Genomic DNA, 16,540 nt, shown 5'->3' with positions numbered 1-16,540 from the left:
GTCCTGCGACTTCAGAAGACAACAATGGGCAAGGAATTAAATAGCCAACATGTAGGAATAGTTTGAAAATCTGCTCAAAATTGAGGTAACAGGGGCGAAGGTTGGTATGAAAGGCAGGCACATGGGAAACAGGATTAGTTCATACATTAACTTGAGGATGGACTGAAGAGGATTTAAAACTTAAGGGGAAAATAAAATCAGAATTCAAATTTCAAAAGTACCCACTACAAGAAAGCTAAAAAAGTGTTCGTAATCATAAAATATTTTTTATATAAAGAGATGAAAGGAAAATTTTTTAATCATGGAGATGTTGATGATAAATTGAACTGTTCAGCACTTACATATATATTTGATATTGGATACACTCAACCACCTTTTAAAGACAGAACCTATCCTTCCTCCTGCATTCTTAATATAACAGCTTCACAGATTCCCCTAGAGGAACATTATTTCACCAATAATATGCTTGCTTTTGATATGAAGCTTATAATGTCTTCATAATTAAAATATGCCAAGAAGTTGTCAAAGTCTTTGATTTGTATGTGTATGTTTGTGTGTTTATTTTAAAAATACATTTAGTCATAGTTCAAATATTAGTTCTCTTTGAAGTTCTCTTTGAACTTGTGGGTCAGAGGGGAAAATCATGGATTCATCTACTAATCAGTGTGTCTCCCTGAATATCAGAGAATATTTCAAAATCCAAACCTGCACATAAATAAAGGTTTTAACTGTGAGAAAAAGCTGAAGGTATACAAAAAGAAGAAAAACATACCTAAATGTTTTGTCTAGTATTTGTAGTGCTAAAAGGCAATTGTCATGATTTTCTTCATTCTTAAACATTTCAGAGTTCACTGAAAATTTTAAAAGTTTAAGGCAGTGTTTCTCAGATTATTTTAGGTTACTAGTCATGAAAGATTCTTCAGTAAAAAGGGCTCTGAGTTCAAATAAACTAAGGAAGTTCTCCCTCCTATCAGTCACTAAGTTATTCACTTGGAACTTTCCAAATCACGTTAGTACATTTAAAGTCTCTGTTAAGTCCTATAAAAAAGACATGTGCTTGCTTCGTCTTATTATTTGATTCCCCCAAATAATTACCCTTTTGGATACATATTTTGACTATCACTCTGGGTGTTCTTTTATGAAACACCAGAGATGATATCCTAACTATATTACAACAAATATAGCAGGGAAATGATCACTTAGAAGGGACACTGGCTGTAAACAACCTGCATCATCAAATGACTGCATCCTGGCTGCATAATAGAGCTGATCATTCCCATTAAGAATGCCATGAAACTGTTAATTTAATTCATTTGGGGATGCACTAGCCAAAAAGACCTAAAATTAGATTTTTCCAATATTACATATTAAATTTTGCCTCTACACTAAATAAAAATAAAGGCAACATTGATTTAATTTTTTTTTATTTTTATAGTACTTACGGAACTTCAAAGGCTATAGATGGATCCTGGTTTAAAATGGTAGATTAAAACTCTATTAGAGAATCTCTCACCTTTGATATACAAGGATATGATTATTCATACAAATAAAGAGACATAATGAAATAAGCATCAATGACTAGTTACCATGGAAGAAAGCAGAAGATTCTGGAGAGTGAAACAGAGGCCGGGCATAGTTCAGCTCCAAACTCTGCCCTTACCTTTTAGAGACTACGTTAGTGAGTCCACAAATCCTTAGTAGGGTCTCTAACATCCACCATTCTGGAGAGAAACACACAGAAAATAGGTATCTGCAATTTTCATTCTTCTGACCCGGTGGTGGAACCAACCTATAGGAAGAAATGGAAAAAGGTGTCGTGGGTCTGACTCTCAGATGAAGTGAAGGCTTCAGGGTTACACAAGGAATTGCAAGAGCAAGCAGCACCCTAACATTAATGGTACATGCCCCCTAAATATGTAGATAAAATCCTGATAAAGAATAATATCTCCACTTGGTCGAAGAATACAAAATTTCAGTTAGGAGGAATAATTTCAAGAGCGCTATTGTACAACATGGTGATTATAGTTAATAACAATGTACTGACTACTTGAAAATTGCTGAGAATAGACTTTAAATGTTCTCACCACAAATAAATATGGGAGGTAATGCATATGTTAATTAACTTGATTTAGCCATTCAACAGCATGCGTGTACATATTTCAAAACATTGCATTGTACATCATAAATACATACAATTTTTACATGTCAATTTAAAAATATATATATTTTTAAGTTAAGAAAAGGAATAATATCTCTAAGAGAGCACAGCTCAGTTATTCTAACGAGGACATCTTTTGCATCAGCTAAGGGTTCTAACTTTGCTATCTGTATTCATCCATTTTCATACTTCTATGAAGAAATATCCGTGACTGGGTAATTTATAAAGAAAAAGAGGCTGAATGGGCTCACAGCTCCACATGGCTTGAGAGGCCTCACAATCATGCTGGAAGGTGCAGGAAGAGCAAAGTCACGTTTTTCATGGCTGCAGGCAAGAGGGCATGTGCAGGGGAACTGCCCTTTATAAAACCATCGGATTTCATGAGACTTACTCACTATCACAAGAACAGCATGGGAAAAACCCACCCCCATGATTCAATTACCTCCCACTGGGTCCCTCCCACAGCATGTGGGGATTATGGAAGCTACAATTCAAGATGAGTTTTTGGTGGGGACACAACCAAACCATATCACTATCCCTCAGACTGCTAAGAAATCAATAGAACAGAGTATTGATTAGGAATTGCCTTCAACTATAGGCAACAGAGGCCTGATTATAGTGGCTTAAAAATCAAAAGCTTAATATTTTACATGGAAGAATTACAAAGGCAGGTAATCCACGGTTAGGATAGTAAAACCATAAATTTATAATGCACTCAAGTTTCTTCTTTCTTTTCTGTCATCAGTAGCATGTGACATTTATTCTCAAAGTTTCAGTATGGTTGCTGAAGATCCAGCCATCACATTTACACTCCAGGAAGGAAGGAGGTGAAGAGCAAGAAAAAAAATTCTCCTAAGTTGTATCTTTTAATAAAATTTTCCAGAAGCCTTATTTAATTACTTGCAAATATATCTCGGTGATGACTACTAGCTACAAATCAAGCTGGGAAATATAATTATATCTATCAGAGCACATTGCTCCATGGGAAAAAAAAAATCAATGACCCCTTACTAAGGAAAAGGAGGATAGATATAAGTAGACAACTAGTAATGTTTACTATAAATTGTAAGTAACCAGCAATCAAACTGTATCTGTGAGGGAAAAACAAACTAGTCTCAGATTCAGTGGAAATAAAACCCAAATTCTCCAAACAGTACATTGGACTCAATACAATTTCTGAAACTAGGTAAAAATACCATAGCCAAACAAGAACAAAAACAAAAACAAAACAAAAAGATGGAAAATAAAGAAAGGAGAATATAAAGATAAATCAGAAGAAAGAAATTATCAGGCAATATTCAGGAAAAAGTCTCAATCTAGAACAAAAATTTGGATTTATTTGTTTGTTTCCTTCCAATGTTGTAGTGATGGCTTTTTAAATTTAAATTTTCTTTCATGCTTATGTAAAGCACTTAACAAAGTATTTTGACTTGGGAAGTCAAAACCACAAATAAAAGGTATATTCAGATAAGTCAAACTTCTATCCCTCTTTCACTTTTTAGGTAATTGATATGGTTTGGTTCTGTGTCCCCACCCAAATCTCATTTGAATTGTAGCTCCCACAGTTCCCATGTTGTGGGAGGGACCTGGTGGGAGGTAATTGAATCATGGGGGCAGGTTTTTCCCATGCCATTCTCATGATAGTAAATATGTCTCACAAGATCTGATGGTTTTATAAAGAGCAGTTCTCCTACACATGCTCTCTTGCCTGCTGCCATGTAAGATGTGACTTTGCTCCTCATTCACCGTTAGCCATGATTGTGAGGCCTCCTCAGCCAAGTGGAACTGTGAGCCCATTAAACCTCTATCTTTTATAAATTACACAGTCTTGGTAATTCTTTAATAATGACATGAGAACAGACTAACATGGCAATTTAAAAAAATGATTGTCTTCTGTTTTTCAAATAGTTCACTTTATGCCAATATTTAGAAATGTTATTCTCTTGTGTGGATGCACCATGCTTTTAGTCAATCTAATACTGTTGATGGACATTTGGGTTGTTTCAAGTCTTCATTATTACATATAATGCTGGAATCAGTAGGCTATAATAAACATCTCTTCAGTTTTTGACAGTGTATCTTTGTGATAGTTTTCTAAAAGTGGGATTTGAAGATCAGAGCTTATGGGTGCATAATTTTTCTAGACATTGTCAAATTCCGTTCCACAAGTTGGTACTGTCTTGTATTCCCATCAGGAGAAGGAAGTTTCCCCACAGCTTTCCTAATGCAGTGTGCCATGGAAGTTTGGAATTTTGCCAATTTGAGACATGAGAGATAATATCTTAAGGTAATTTTATTTTTTTTTTACTTCATTTTCTTTCCAGCTTTTATTTTAGGTTCAGGTGTACATGTGCAGGTTTGTATATGTGTAAATTGCATGTCTTGGGGGTTTGCTGTACAGATTATTTTGTCACCCAGGTGATAAAAATAGTACCCGATAGGCAGTTTTTCAATCCTCACCCTCCTCCCAACCTCCACCCTCAAGCAGGCCCCGGTGTCTGTTGTTCATTTCTTTATGCCCATTTGTACTCAGTGTTTAGCTCCTACTTATAAGTGAGAACACACAGTGTTTGGTTTTCTGTTCCTGTGTTAATTTGCTTAGGATAATGGCCTTCAGCTCCAACCATATTGCTGCAAAGAACATGATCTCATTCTTTTTTATGATTGAGTAGTATTCCATGGTGTATATCTACCACATTTTGTACAACATTTTCTTTATCCAGTCCACAATTGATGGGCATTGAGGTTGATTTCATGCCTTTGGTATTGTAAGAACATATGCATGTGTGTCTTTATGGTAGAATGATTTATATTCCTTTGGATATATATCCAGTAATAGGATTGCTGGGTTGAATGGTAGTTCTAAGTTCCTTAGGAAATCTCCAAATTGCTTTCTACAGTGACAGAACTAATTTCCATGCCTGCTAGCAGTGTATAAGCATTCTCTTTTTTCCCCAACCTTGGCAGCATCTGTTTTGTTTTTTGTTTTTTGGGTTTTTTCACTTTTTAATAATAGTCACTTAATATAATTTTATTTTGCATTTCTCTTACGAAGAGGAAGGTCAAGCACTTTTTCATAAGTTCAAGAGCCATTTACATCTTTTTTTCCATAAACTGTTTCTTCATTTCTTTAGCTCATCCTTCTAGGGTTATTGGTTCCTTTGTTCTTTAATTTGAGAAACTATTCATATATTGGGGACAATATCTTTTGCAATGTCAGTTGTCAATAGACATAAGTTTTCTCTAAGCCCACAAAAAGGCTGATGTGACTTTGACCAGAGTCAAAGCAATGGAGGTGGGAGCAGGGGTGGAATTCTGGAAAAACTTTGAAAACAGAGCCAAGACAATGTCCTGATAGGTTAAAGGTGGGGTGTGTGTGACAGACAGAAGAGTCAAAAATGACTTCAACATTTTGATTTAAGCATCGGGAAGCCTAGAGATGAAATGACGAATGCTGTGGGCGCAGCAGATTTTACAGGGAAGATTACAAGTTTAATCTTAGGCCTGCGAAGTTTGACATGTTCATCAGACCTCCATGTGGGGGTGTCAAGTAGGTTCCGCTGGAGATTAAAATTTGGAAAATTTCTCAACACAGAGATGGTATTTAAAATCTTGAGACCGGCTAAAATAACCCACTAAGTAAGGTAGAATAAAACAGAGAAAGGGTCCAAGTACTGAGCTCCAGGGCCTTCGTGTAGTAAGAGGCCAGGGAGAAGTGGAGGTGGCATCAAAGAAGACTATGCCCTTGTGGGGTAGGGAGAAACCAATAGAAGGTAGAACAAATAAGAAAGTGTGTCCTCATCTGTGTCTCAAAGACATACTCCCACACTATCTCGCATTTACTTTATAGCTTCTCCTTGCACATTTAGATTTTTAACCTATCATGCACTCATCTTTATAAATAGTCTTAGGTAGGGATTCTGGCTTATATTTTTTTCTTCTGCATATGGCAAGCCAGTGTTGCCAACACTACTAGATAATCTCTTCTTTGCCCCAGTGATTTACAGCACTAATCGTACTATACAATCATTTCCTGTATATTCATGGACATGTTTTTTAGCTCTCCACTCTATTCCATTGGTGTATTTGTCTGTTCTTGTGCCAGTGCAATGCTGTTTTGATAAACATGGCTTTGTAGTTTATCTTAACATCAGGTAGAGAAAGTTTCCCCTCTTTGTTCTTTTTCAAAGTTGATTTAGGTATCTCTAGATCTTTATTCTTTCAAAGGTTTATGAGGAAGTTTATTAAATTACTCCCCAAAAATTCAATTTGAAAAGAATTGACATCTTTTTACATTTTTGTTTCAACCAAGAGCATGGAATACTGTTATATTGCATAAGATTATGGTGTATGTATTTTATTAGTCTTAAGTTTTGGTATACAAAGAATTTTTTTATTAATTCTTGTGTATTTTATCCATTTTTTCTATTGCAAATTATATTTTACTTCACATTACTTTTTTTGCTTGAATATGTAAGTTGACCTTGTACATGGCAACACTGCTCTTTTTTTTAAATTGTGGTAAAAAGCACATAATATAGCATTTACTATCTCAACCATTTTTAAGTATCCAATTCAATAGTCTTACAATATTCAAATTGTTGTGCACCATATCTCTAGAACTTTTTCATCTTGCAATACTGAAACTGTATAACCGTTGAACAACTACTCCTCATTTTCCCCTCCCCTAGCTACAATTCCACTTTGTTTCTATGTGTTTGACTACTTTAGATACCTTATATAAGTAAAATCATATCGTATTTGTCTCTTTGTGGCTGACTTATTTCACATAGCATAATGTCCTCACAGATATGAATACTAATGTCCAGCAAGTTCATCCATGCTGCATCATGTTAAGGATAAGGCATGGAAGAAACCCGACCCATTGGCTGGGTCTAACACCACCTGGCTAGCACAGTAAGTTATATCTGATGGAAAAGAAGATGACTAGAAAAATGGAAGAAGCACCTTCTAGAGCAAAGCAGTCTAATAGAACTTTCTGCAATGATGAAAATGATCTGTAGCAGGTGCTATCCAATATGGTAGCCACTAGCCACAGATAGCTATCACTTAACACGTGGTTAGTGCAACTGTGAAATTGACTCAATATCAGTTAAGTTTTATTAATTTGTATTTAAAATTAAATAGCCACCTATGTCTGGTGTCTAGCATATTGGACAGAGCATTTCAAGAAGAATCTCTGTATATTGATGAGCTCTGTATCCTGTGAGGGCCTGTCTCTGGAAAGGTGGCTGAACACAGGATCACTTCAGGGATCCCCCAGTGAGGCTGCCACAGTTCAAAGAAAAGGTGTGAGTTTACACTTTGTTGATTCCAGAGGAAATAACCCAGAATAGCAAAATTTATTTGGGGGCTGGAATAAAAGGCCTGATTTGTCCACCTGTATAGATCAATCCCCTAAGTCATAGGAGATGAACTGCACTTAGATCAAAACCATATTCTTTCTGGAGCTTGTATTACTCTCCCAGGTAGAGCTGGTTTCTCTCTTCTCTGTGTAGCAGTGCAGACCTCTACAGCTGCATTTATTGCATAGCACCAGAGTAAACAATTTCTTTGGCTGCCTTCCTTTAAGTTCCTTGAGGGCAGGGTCTGTTTTTGTATCCCCAGAGATATAAACAATATAAGTGATTTATCAATGTATATGCAGACAAAGCAGAGGAAAATGTAAAGAAGGAGATATAGATGAAAAGAGGAATGAAAGGAAGGGAGGGATAGATATCTCTGTGGGATTGCATAAAAATACTCTGGTATTAAAGATAGAACCTCCAGATTCTTAGCTGTGTGTTCATTCCTCTATGTCATGTTAGAATCTTCTATTAAAGATCCTAAAAGGACTCTTAGGACATGTCACTGTTTTGAGTTATGGAACATCATTTGACCACAAGATTTCCTTTTCTTCAGGAGCTCAGAAATTTATCTCTAACAGCACACATAGTTGGAACATCAGGAAGTTGTGTCTTAAAACATAGGTGTAGCTAAAGAACAAAGAGATGAAGGCGATCTCTCTGAAGTGATCAGCCAGTACTGAAGTGACCCATCATTGAGATCAAAAAGCTGGATACTCAAGTGAAAATCAAATGGTCTAAAGTCTGGAGGACTCTGTGAAGCTGATGAACATGTCTAATGGTGGTAAAAGACTGAGATGAGAAGACAAAGAGACAGGCAGAGGTTTCAGAGATTGAACAGGCCTGAAAAGTGTGCCACTGAAACAAAAACAGGGCAAACATATTTTGGAGTTGTCAGAGGAAAAATGAGTACAGAAGGCAATTAGAGGAATTATCTGAAATATACCGAAGATGCCTATTATGACGGTTAGTAGAAATTAAAAGCACAAGTCAGAAAGCAAATCCTGTGGTGTGGGGGATAGAGTGGTGATGACTTACCAGATAACAATAAGGCACAGTGTAGAAGATAATCCGGAAGGATGCAGTACTTCTCCAAACAGATGGAGATTTTCTGCAAGGATAGAAGAATAATGAGAGTGGCAATGAAGGTCAAAGAACATGCTGCGGTCCTCTCTTTTTCTCTCCTAAGTCACTTGGGCTCCAGGGAGTGAACAACCTCTGCTCTTTTGAGCCCCAGGAGAATCTGTGGCCCCAGGGAAAGCCAAACTTCAGTTAATGCAAGGAATGTAGTGAGTATTCTTGGAAGACATCCAGGCAGAGGAGGAGGAAATGGAAGAAAGCCCAGTCGAGGTTGGAAATAAGAATGGTGAAGATGGGTTCAAGGAACAAAGGGCAAAGAGTTTTGTAAAGTGGAGCTCCTGTCATGGAGCAGGAGGAAATGCATCTGGACAGATAGTCTGATGACGGTGCCTGGGCAACCTTGAACTCTGAGTTGAATTCTACAGCCAGCAATGAGCACTCTTCCGGCAGCCTCCAAGTAGGTGATTAATGTGGCAAAAGCTGACGTTTCAAAAAAAAAAATGTTTGGAGTGCTGGGCAGGATGCATGAAATAAGAAAGAAATTTGAATCGAGGATTTGTCCCTCCTGGGGCCTGTGAAAACCCCATTTGACCTCGTACACCAGATTTACAAAAGAAGAGTCTATGGAGCTGTTATCTTTAACATCTTCCATACACTAGACGTGGCTTGAGAAGGCATTGGTTCGGCTCCTTTGAATGGAATCAATTGTTTCTGACCATCTGAGTGGTTGAGGGCAGAGCAGCAGATCATCCAGTGACGTGATCCGTCAACCCAGACAGCTTAACATCTGAATTATGATGCATGGCCTGATAGGTCACTGCAGTCATTGTCCAGCACGCAACCTTCTAACAGCCAAGTTAACGCAGCACATAGCCATGGCATCTGCCTTAAAGGCCTGGAGTGGAGAAAAGGAGTCCTGGCACAGGTCAGTGTCGAGGTGAAACCTTTTATCTTCATCCTGTCACATTATTTGTCATTTCCATATGGGCCACTGACAGCTGTCAGTCAAGTAAAGCTTACCCTGCCGCTGGCAATCTCAAGGCATACAAAAAAGAGACTAACGAAAGCCTGTCTTAATTAGGTGATAATTAAACATTCCAGCCAGAAACCTCCAATCAATCTGACAGAACACACCCGTTCAAAACATGGTTTTGCAGCGATACTCCAACAGACTGATAAGGTTTTGCCTCTCTGGGAATTTAAAAAAAAAAAAAAAAAAAAGTTCAAGTCCCCATCGAGTATTTTGCAGATTTGACGTGAGGATTAAGCAGGAATAAATATACCTAAAGGGAATCAAGAAACGGGGGGCGTCCCTAGGGAACTGCATTCCTCTCCTCTTGCAAAGACAGTCAGGTTACAACCAGCACCCAGAGGCGCAGTCTCAAAGGTGGAAAAGAAGCGAGAAAGACCCTGCGTTCTGACAGTGCTGCGCATGCTCACGCCGCGCGCATGCTCAGAACGAATTACAATAGATGCGTTGCTCCCGCGTTGCCTCGCTAATGGCGTGGATGGGTACAAGGCGCACTGCGTGTGTACCTGTGAGCCTCAGCTCCTTCTAATTTAGTGACAGAGCTACCATTCTCATCTCCACATAGTATCTCCTGAGTAACTGTCCAGATCTCAGGCGGCTTAACTCCCACTAAGCCCCCAAGAGATAGATTTTCTATTTTTTAAAACGCAAGCCCCTATAAAGGGATAGATGGTGCTTCTTTTAAAGAGCTTTTAAATATTATTAAACTCAAATTTTCCTCTCTAGCAGGTTCCTGGCATGCAGAGTTGAATATAGAAAGAGCGTTTGCACAAAGCCTGTATTTGATTAGTTCCCTTCTTAACTGATATAATTAAATACTGAATTGACCCAGAGTGCTGAATATTACTTTCTGATGGGACCTGTGCCACGAAATACCTAAAAGCCTTTGTTATTTCCTTGCTGCAATGGATCAAATTAAGCTGCAGTTCCCCAGGCCTCATTTGACCTAAAACTATTTTAATGCTGAAATGCTTTTCCAGGTATCTTGCCAGTTGCCGTTGATCTAAGACTTAATAAGACATCACTTGGGGTTCCAGCAGCAGCCTGTATGGGGCTGAACAGTGACAGTGGGGCACTTCTGGAAAAATTTCCTAAGTTCTATTTCTATTTTATAGCTATCACCAATACACAAACACACATGCCCCGCCCCCCCACCAAGAGGGAGGCAGTACCTGTAGTACTGGTGTTATTCCTTTCTATCTTACTACAAGGAACTTAGACATTTTATCTTTACAGCTAAACGCTAACATTAAGAGGCAAATTAAAAAGAGGAAAACTAAAGCCTCTGATGAGCTGGGAGTCAAGGACATCAAGATAGGAGATCCATTAGACTAGCAGTTGCCCATACCATTCATCTCAGGCAGTTTGTGTAGAACCATTCACAAAGATTTAACAATTTTCACCAACCTTGTGAACAGTTAGTTGCATAACTCCTCTTCTTCCTCTTCATGTTCAGTTTTTCAGGGTCTCCTCCTTTGTTTCTTCTGAGATAAGAACCCAATGTCCAATTCTTTAATTTGCCATTCTCAAACAAAAGCAACCACATTTTCGGTCAACTTCAAAAGTATTTTGATGTCACTATTATGACTCAGTGTGTTTTCTTCTCTTCATGTGACTGAAATCCCTTTGTAAACGCTGAGAAAACTTGTTCTGAATTTTTTAAGAGGTTCAGCATGTTCAACTAGAAAACTTGTTCATGCAGAACAGGAGTACATACCTCGAAGCTTCTGTTTCTAAGAGTTTATTGCTGGCTAAAGTAAAGGTTTTGGTGGCCAGGATCAAATCATTCACCAAGGACACTGAGTGGTTTCTATTGCTGAATCTAGCACTTTGCTCCCCAAATAAAGTGTTTCTACCCGAAAGACCATTTTTAAGGGGCTGCTTCACTGTCTCTTCCTGCCACGCTAATTAATTTTTGGTTTCTAAGTCCTTAGTGTTTCTGCATTTGAATACTTCACTAAAAAACAATTAATCTGCTTGTGTGAAGAAGTTTGGGTCTAAGTACACTCAGATTAATTATTTGCCAAAGAGTCTTTCAAATTATCTCAATCCCTGATCCCAAGTAGTTACTTATCTACAGGGGAGGCGGCATACCTAATTGTAATCCTGATAAATAAATACATGGTTTTGAAGTTTGCTGTTTGTACTGGTCATTTGCCTGTTGGCTGTCAGATCCATTCACACTTGTTTCCCTCGTTCTACTCTGTGGAGAGCTAATCTCTACAAGTTACAATTCCCAGATGTTCTTCCTCACTGGCTTCCATTAAGGTTAAATCAATGGGCAGCATGGCAGAAACTGGAGGGTGGGAGGGGACAGCAGCCCACCTCCTCATCCCTCAGGTAGTATCTCCAACAGCTCCGTTGTAGTTGCAGCCCATGTCGTGGTCCCAGCTCCCACCAGACTTTCTTCGTAATTCTAGCTCCCACCTGTTAGTCAATCTGGACTCCCATCTTTTCCCTTTATGACCCTAAGAGTAGCAGCACCTCACCTATTTTCAGCCCCTCCAGCAACCCTATAGTGAATTCCTTTTATTAAATTCCTTCAATTGAAATATCTGGCTGGTGCTCTCTTTGGAACATTAGTAATGGAGTTTTATTAATTCCATAATTTAAAAGTGTTTTAATAGTTACAATTCAGAAAACAGGTATAGAGTAAAAAATAGAAATCAATACCACATAAACACATACAGAGAAACATTTCCCTGTGCAGCAGGTAGGAGTAAATTATGCCATGAGGAAACACAAGCAATGTGGATGAGCTGGCCATCTTTGTTTGTAAACGAGGAACACAGGCTGAGAATGCCCAGCCACACATGCCATCAGCAGTGGCACCAGTGGGAGAGCCCAGATCTTCTGCAGCTCTAGCTGATGGGTACTTTGATTATAAAAAATATGTCCACATTTTTCCTGGTGTGGAGCCAAGATGGCCGAATAGGAACAGCTCTGGTCTACAGCTCCCAGCCTGAGTGACACGGAAGACGGGTGATTTCTGCATTTCTGTTTGAGGTACCGATTTCATCTCACTAGGGAGTGCCAAACAGTGGGTGCAGGACAGTCGGTGAAGCGCACTGTGCGCGAGCCGAAGCAGGGCGAGGCATTGCCTCATTCGGGAAGTGCAAGGGGTCAGGGAGTTCCCTTTCCTAGTCAAAGAAAGGGGTAACAGACGGCACCTGGAATATCAGGTCAGTCCCACCCTAATACTGCGCTTTTCCAACGGGCCTGGAAAATGGCACACTAGGAGATTGTGTCCCGCACCTGGCTTGGAGGGTCCTATGCCCACGGAGTCCTGCTGATTCCTAGCACAGCAGTCTGAGATCAAGCTGCAAGGCGGCGGCGAGGCTGGGGGAGGGGTGCCCGCCATTGCCCAGGCTTGCTTAGGTAAACAAAGCAGTCAGGAAGCTCCAACTGGGTGAAGCCCACCACAGCTCAAGGAGGCCTGCCTGCCTCTGTAGGCTCCACCTCTGGGGGCAAGGCACAGACAAACAAAAAGTCAGCAGGAACCTCCACAGACTTAAATGTCCCTGTCTGACTGACAGCTTTGAAGAGAGTAGTGGTTCTCCCAGCATGCAGCTGGAGATCTGAGAACGGACAGACTGCCTCCTAAAGTGGGTCCCTCACCCCTGAGCAGCCTAAATGGAAGGCACCCCCCAGTAGGGACAGACTGACACCTCACTCGGCTGGGTACTCCTCTGAGACAAAAGTTCCAGAGGAACTATCAGACAGCTGAATTTGTGGTCTCACGAAAATCAGCTGTTCTGCAGCCACCACTGCTGACACCCAGCCAAACAGGGTCTGGAGTGGACCTCTAGTAAACTCCAACAGACCTCCAGCTGAGGGTCCTGTCTGGTAGAAGGAAAACTAACAAACAGAAAGGACATCCACACCAAAAACCCATCTGTACATCACCATCATCAAAGACCAAAAGTAGATAAAACCACAAAGATGGGGAAAAAACAGAGCAGAAAAACTGGAAACTCTAAAAAGCAGAGCACCTCTCCTCCTCCAAAGGAACGCAGTTCCTCACCAGCAACGGAACAAAGCTGGATGGAGGATGACTTTGACGAGTTGAGAGAAGAAGGCTTCAGACGATCAAACTACTCTGAGCTACGGGAGGAAATTCAAAACAATAGCAAAGAAGTTAAAAACTTTGAAAAAAATTAGAAGAATGGATAACTAGAATAACCAATGGAGAGAAGGGCTTAAAGGAGCTGAAGGAGCTGAAAGCCAAGTTTCGAGAACTACGCGAAGATTGCAGAAGCCTCAGTAGCAGATGCGATCAACTGGAAGAAAGGGTATCGCTGATGGAAGATGAAATGAATGAAATGAAGCAAGAAGGGAAGTTTAGAGAAAAAAGAATAAAAAGAAATGAACAAAGCCTCCAAGAAATTTGGGACTATGTGAAAAGACCAAACCTACATCTGATTGGTGTACCTGAAAATGACAGGGAGAATGGAACCAAGTTGGAAAACACTCTGCAAGAAATTATCCAGGAGAACTTCCCCAATCTAGCAAGGCAGGCCAACATTCAGATTCAGGAAATACAGAGAACGCCACAAAGATACTCCTCTAGAAGAGCAACTCCAAGACACATAATTGTCAGATTCACCAAAGTTGAAATGAAGGAAAAAATGTTAAGGGCAGCCAGAGAGAAAGGTCAGGTTACCCACAAGGGGAAGCCCATCAGACTAACAGCTGATCTCTCAGCAGAAACTCTACAAGCCAGAAGAGAGTGGGGGCCGATATTCAACATTCTTAAAGAAAAGAATTTTCCACCCAGAATTTCATATCCAGCCAAACTAAGCTTCATAAGTGAAGGAGAAATAAAATACTTTACAGACAAGCAAATGCTGAGTGATTTTGTCACCACCAGGCCTGCCCTAAAAGAGCTCCTGAAGGAAGCACTAAACATGGAAAGGAACAACCGGTACCAGCCACTGCAAAAACATGCCAAATTGTAAAGACCATTGAGGCTAACAAGAAACTGCATCAACTAACGAGCAAAATAACCAACAAACATCATAATGACAGGATCAGATTCACACATAATAATATTAACGTTAAATGTAAATGGGCTAAATGCTCCAATTAAAAGACACAGACTGGCAAACTGGATAAGGAGTCAGGACCCATCAGTGTGCTGTATTCAGGAAACCCATGTCACATGCAGAGACACACATGGACTCAAAATAAAGGGATGGAGGAAGATCTATCAAGCAAATGGAAAACACAAAAAGGCAGGGGTTGCAATCCTAGTCTCTGATAAAATAGACTTTAAACCAACAAAGATCAAAAGAGACAAAGAAGGCCATTACATAATGGTAAAGGGATCAATTCAACAAGAAGAGCTAACTATCCTAAATATATATGCACCCAACACAGGAGCACCCAGATTCATAAAGCAAGTCCTGAGTGACCTACAAAGGGACTTAAACTCCCACACAATAATAATGGGAGATTTTAACACCCCACTGTCAACATTAGACAGATCAATGAGACAGAAAGTTAACAAGGATATCTAGGAATTGAACTCAGCTCTGCACAAAGTGGACCTAATAGACATCTACAGAACTCTCCACCCCAAATCAACAGAATGTACATTTTTTTCAGCACCACACCACACCTATTCCAAAATTGACCACATAGTTGGAAGTAAAGCTCTCCTCAGCAAATGTAAAAGAACAGAAATTATAACAAACTGTCTCTCAGACCACAGTGCAATCAAACTAGAACTCAGGATTAAGAAACTCACTCAAAACCGCTCAACTACATGGAAACTGAACAACTTGCTCCTGAATGACTATTGGGTACATAATGAAATGAAGGCAGAAATAAAGATGTTCTTTCAAACCAACGAGAACAAAGCCACAACATACCAGAATCTCTGGGACACGTTCAAAGCAGTGTGTAGAGGGAAATTTATAGCACTAAATGCCCACAAGAGAAAGCAGGAAAGATCCAAAATTGACACCCTAACATCACAATTAAAAGAACTAGAAAAGCAAGAGCAAACACATTCAAAAGCTAGCAGAAGGCTAGAAATAACTAAAATCAGAGCAGAACTGAAGGAAATAGAGACACAAAAAACCCTTCAAAAATTAATGAATCCAGGAGCTGGTTTTTTGAAAAGATCAACAAAATTGATAGACTGCTAGCAAGACTAATAAAGAAGAAAAGAGAGAAGAATCAAATAGATGCAATAAAAAATGAAAAAGGGGATATCACCACCGATCCCACAGAAATATAATCTACCATCAGAGAATACTAAAAACATCTCTATGCAAATAAACTAGAAAATCTAGAAGAAATGGATAAATTCCTTGACACATACACCCTCCAAAGACTAAACCAGGAAGAAGTTGAATTTCTGAATAGATCAATAACAGGCTCTGAAATTGTGGCAATAATCAATAGCTTACCAACCAAAAAGAGTCCAGGACCTGATGGATTCACAGCCGAATTCTACCAGAGGTACAAGGAGGAACTGGTACCATTCCTTCTGAAACTATTCCAAACGATAGAAAAAGAGGGAATCCTCCCTAACACATTTTATGAAGCCAGCATTGTCCTGATACCAAAGCCTGGCAGAGACATAACCAAAAAAGAGAACTTCAGACCAATATCCTTGATGAACATTGATGCAAAAATCCTCAATAAAATACTGGCAAACCGAATCCAGCAGCACATCAAAAAGCTTATCCACCATAATCAAGTGGGCTTCATCCCTGGGATGCAAGGCTGGTTCAACATACGCAAATCAATAAATGTAATCCAGCATATAAACAGAACCAAAGACAAAAACCACATGATTATCTCAATAGATGCAGAAAAGGCCTTTGACAAAATTCAACAACCCTTCATGCTAAAAACTCTCAATAAATTAGGTATTGATGGGATGTATCTCAAAAT

General features: G+C 39.4%; 1 long non-coding RNA gene across 1 annotated transcript in view; it reads right to left on the bottom strand.

Moving 5' to 3' along the window:
- The window catches only part of LOC115834679, a 185,186-nt gene extending 173,642 nt beyond the window's left edge, over positions 1-11,544 (bottom strand). Inside the window, exons 1-3 of the long non-coding RNA XR_004029563.1 lie at positions 11,042-11,544; positions 8,563-8,635; positions 1,661-1,789 (exon numbers count right to left, since the gene is read on the bottom strand). This is a non-coding gene — a long non-coding RNA (uncharacterized LOC115834679). The remainder of the gene's footprint in view (positions 1-1,660; positions 1,790-8,562; positions 8,636-11,041) is intronic.
- Positions 11,545-16,540: the final 4,996 nt, after the last annotated feature.

Source organism: Nomascus leucogenys, chromosome 4 (assembly GCF_006542625.1).
Source record: "Nomascus leucogenys isolate Asia chromosome 4, Asia_NLE_v1, whole genome shotgun sequence".
NCBI classification, from domain to species: Eukaryota; Metazoa; Chordata; class Mammalia; order Primates; family Hylobatidae; genus Nomascus; species Nomascus leucogenys.
Note: the sequence above shows the minus strand (reverse complement) of the source record. Positions and strands in the feature narration are given on the sequence as shown.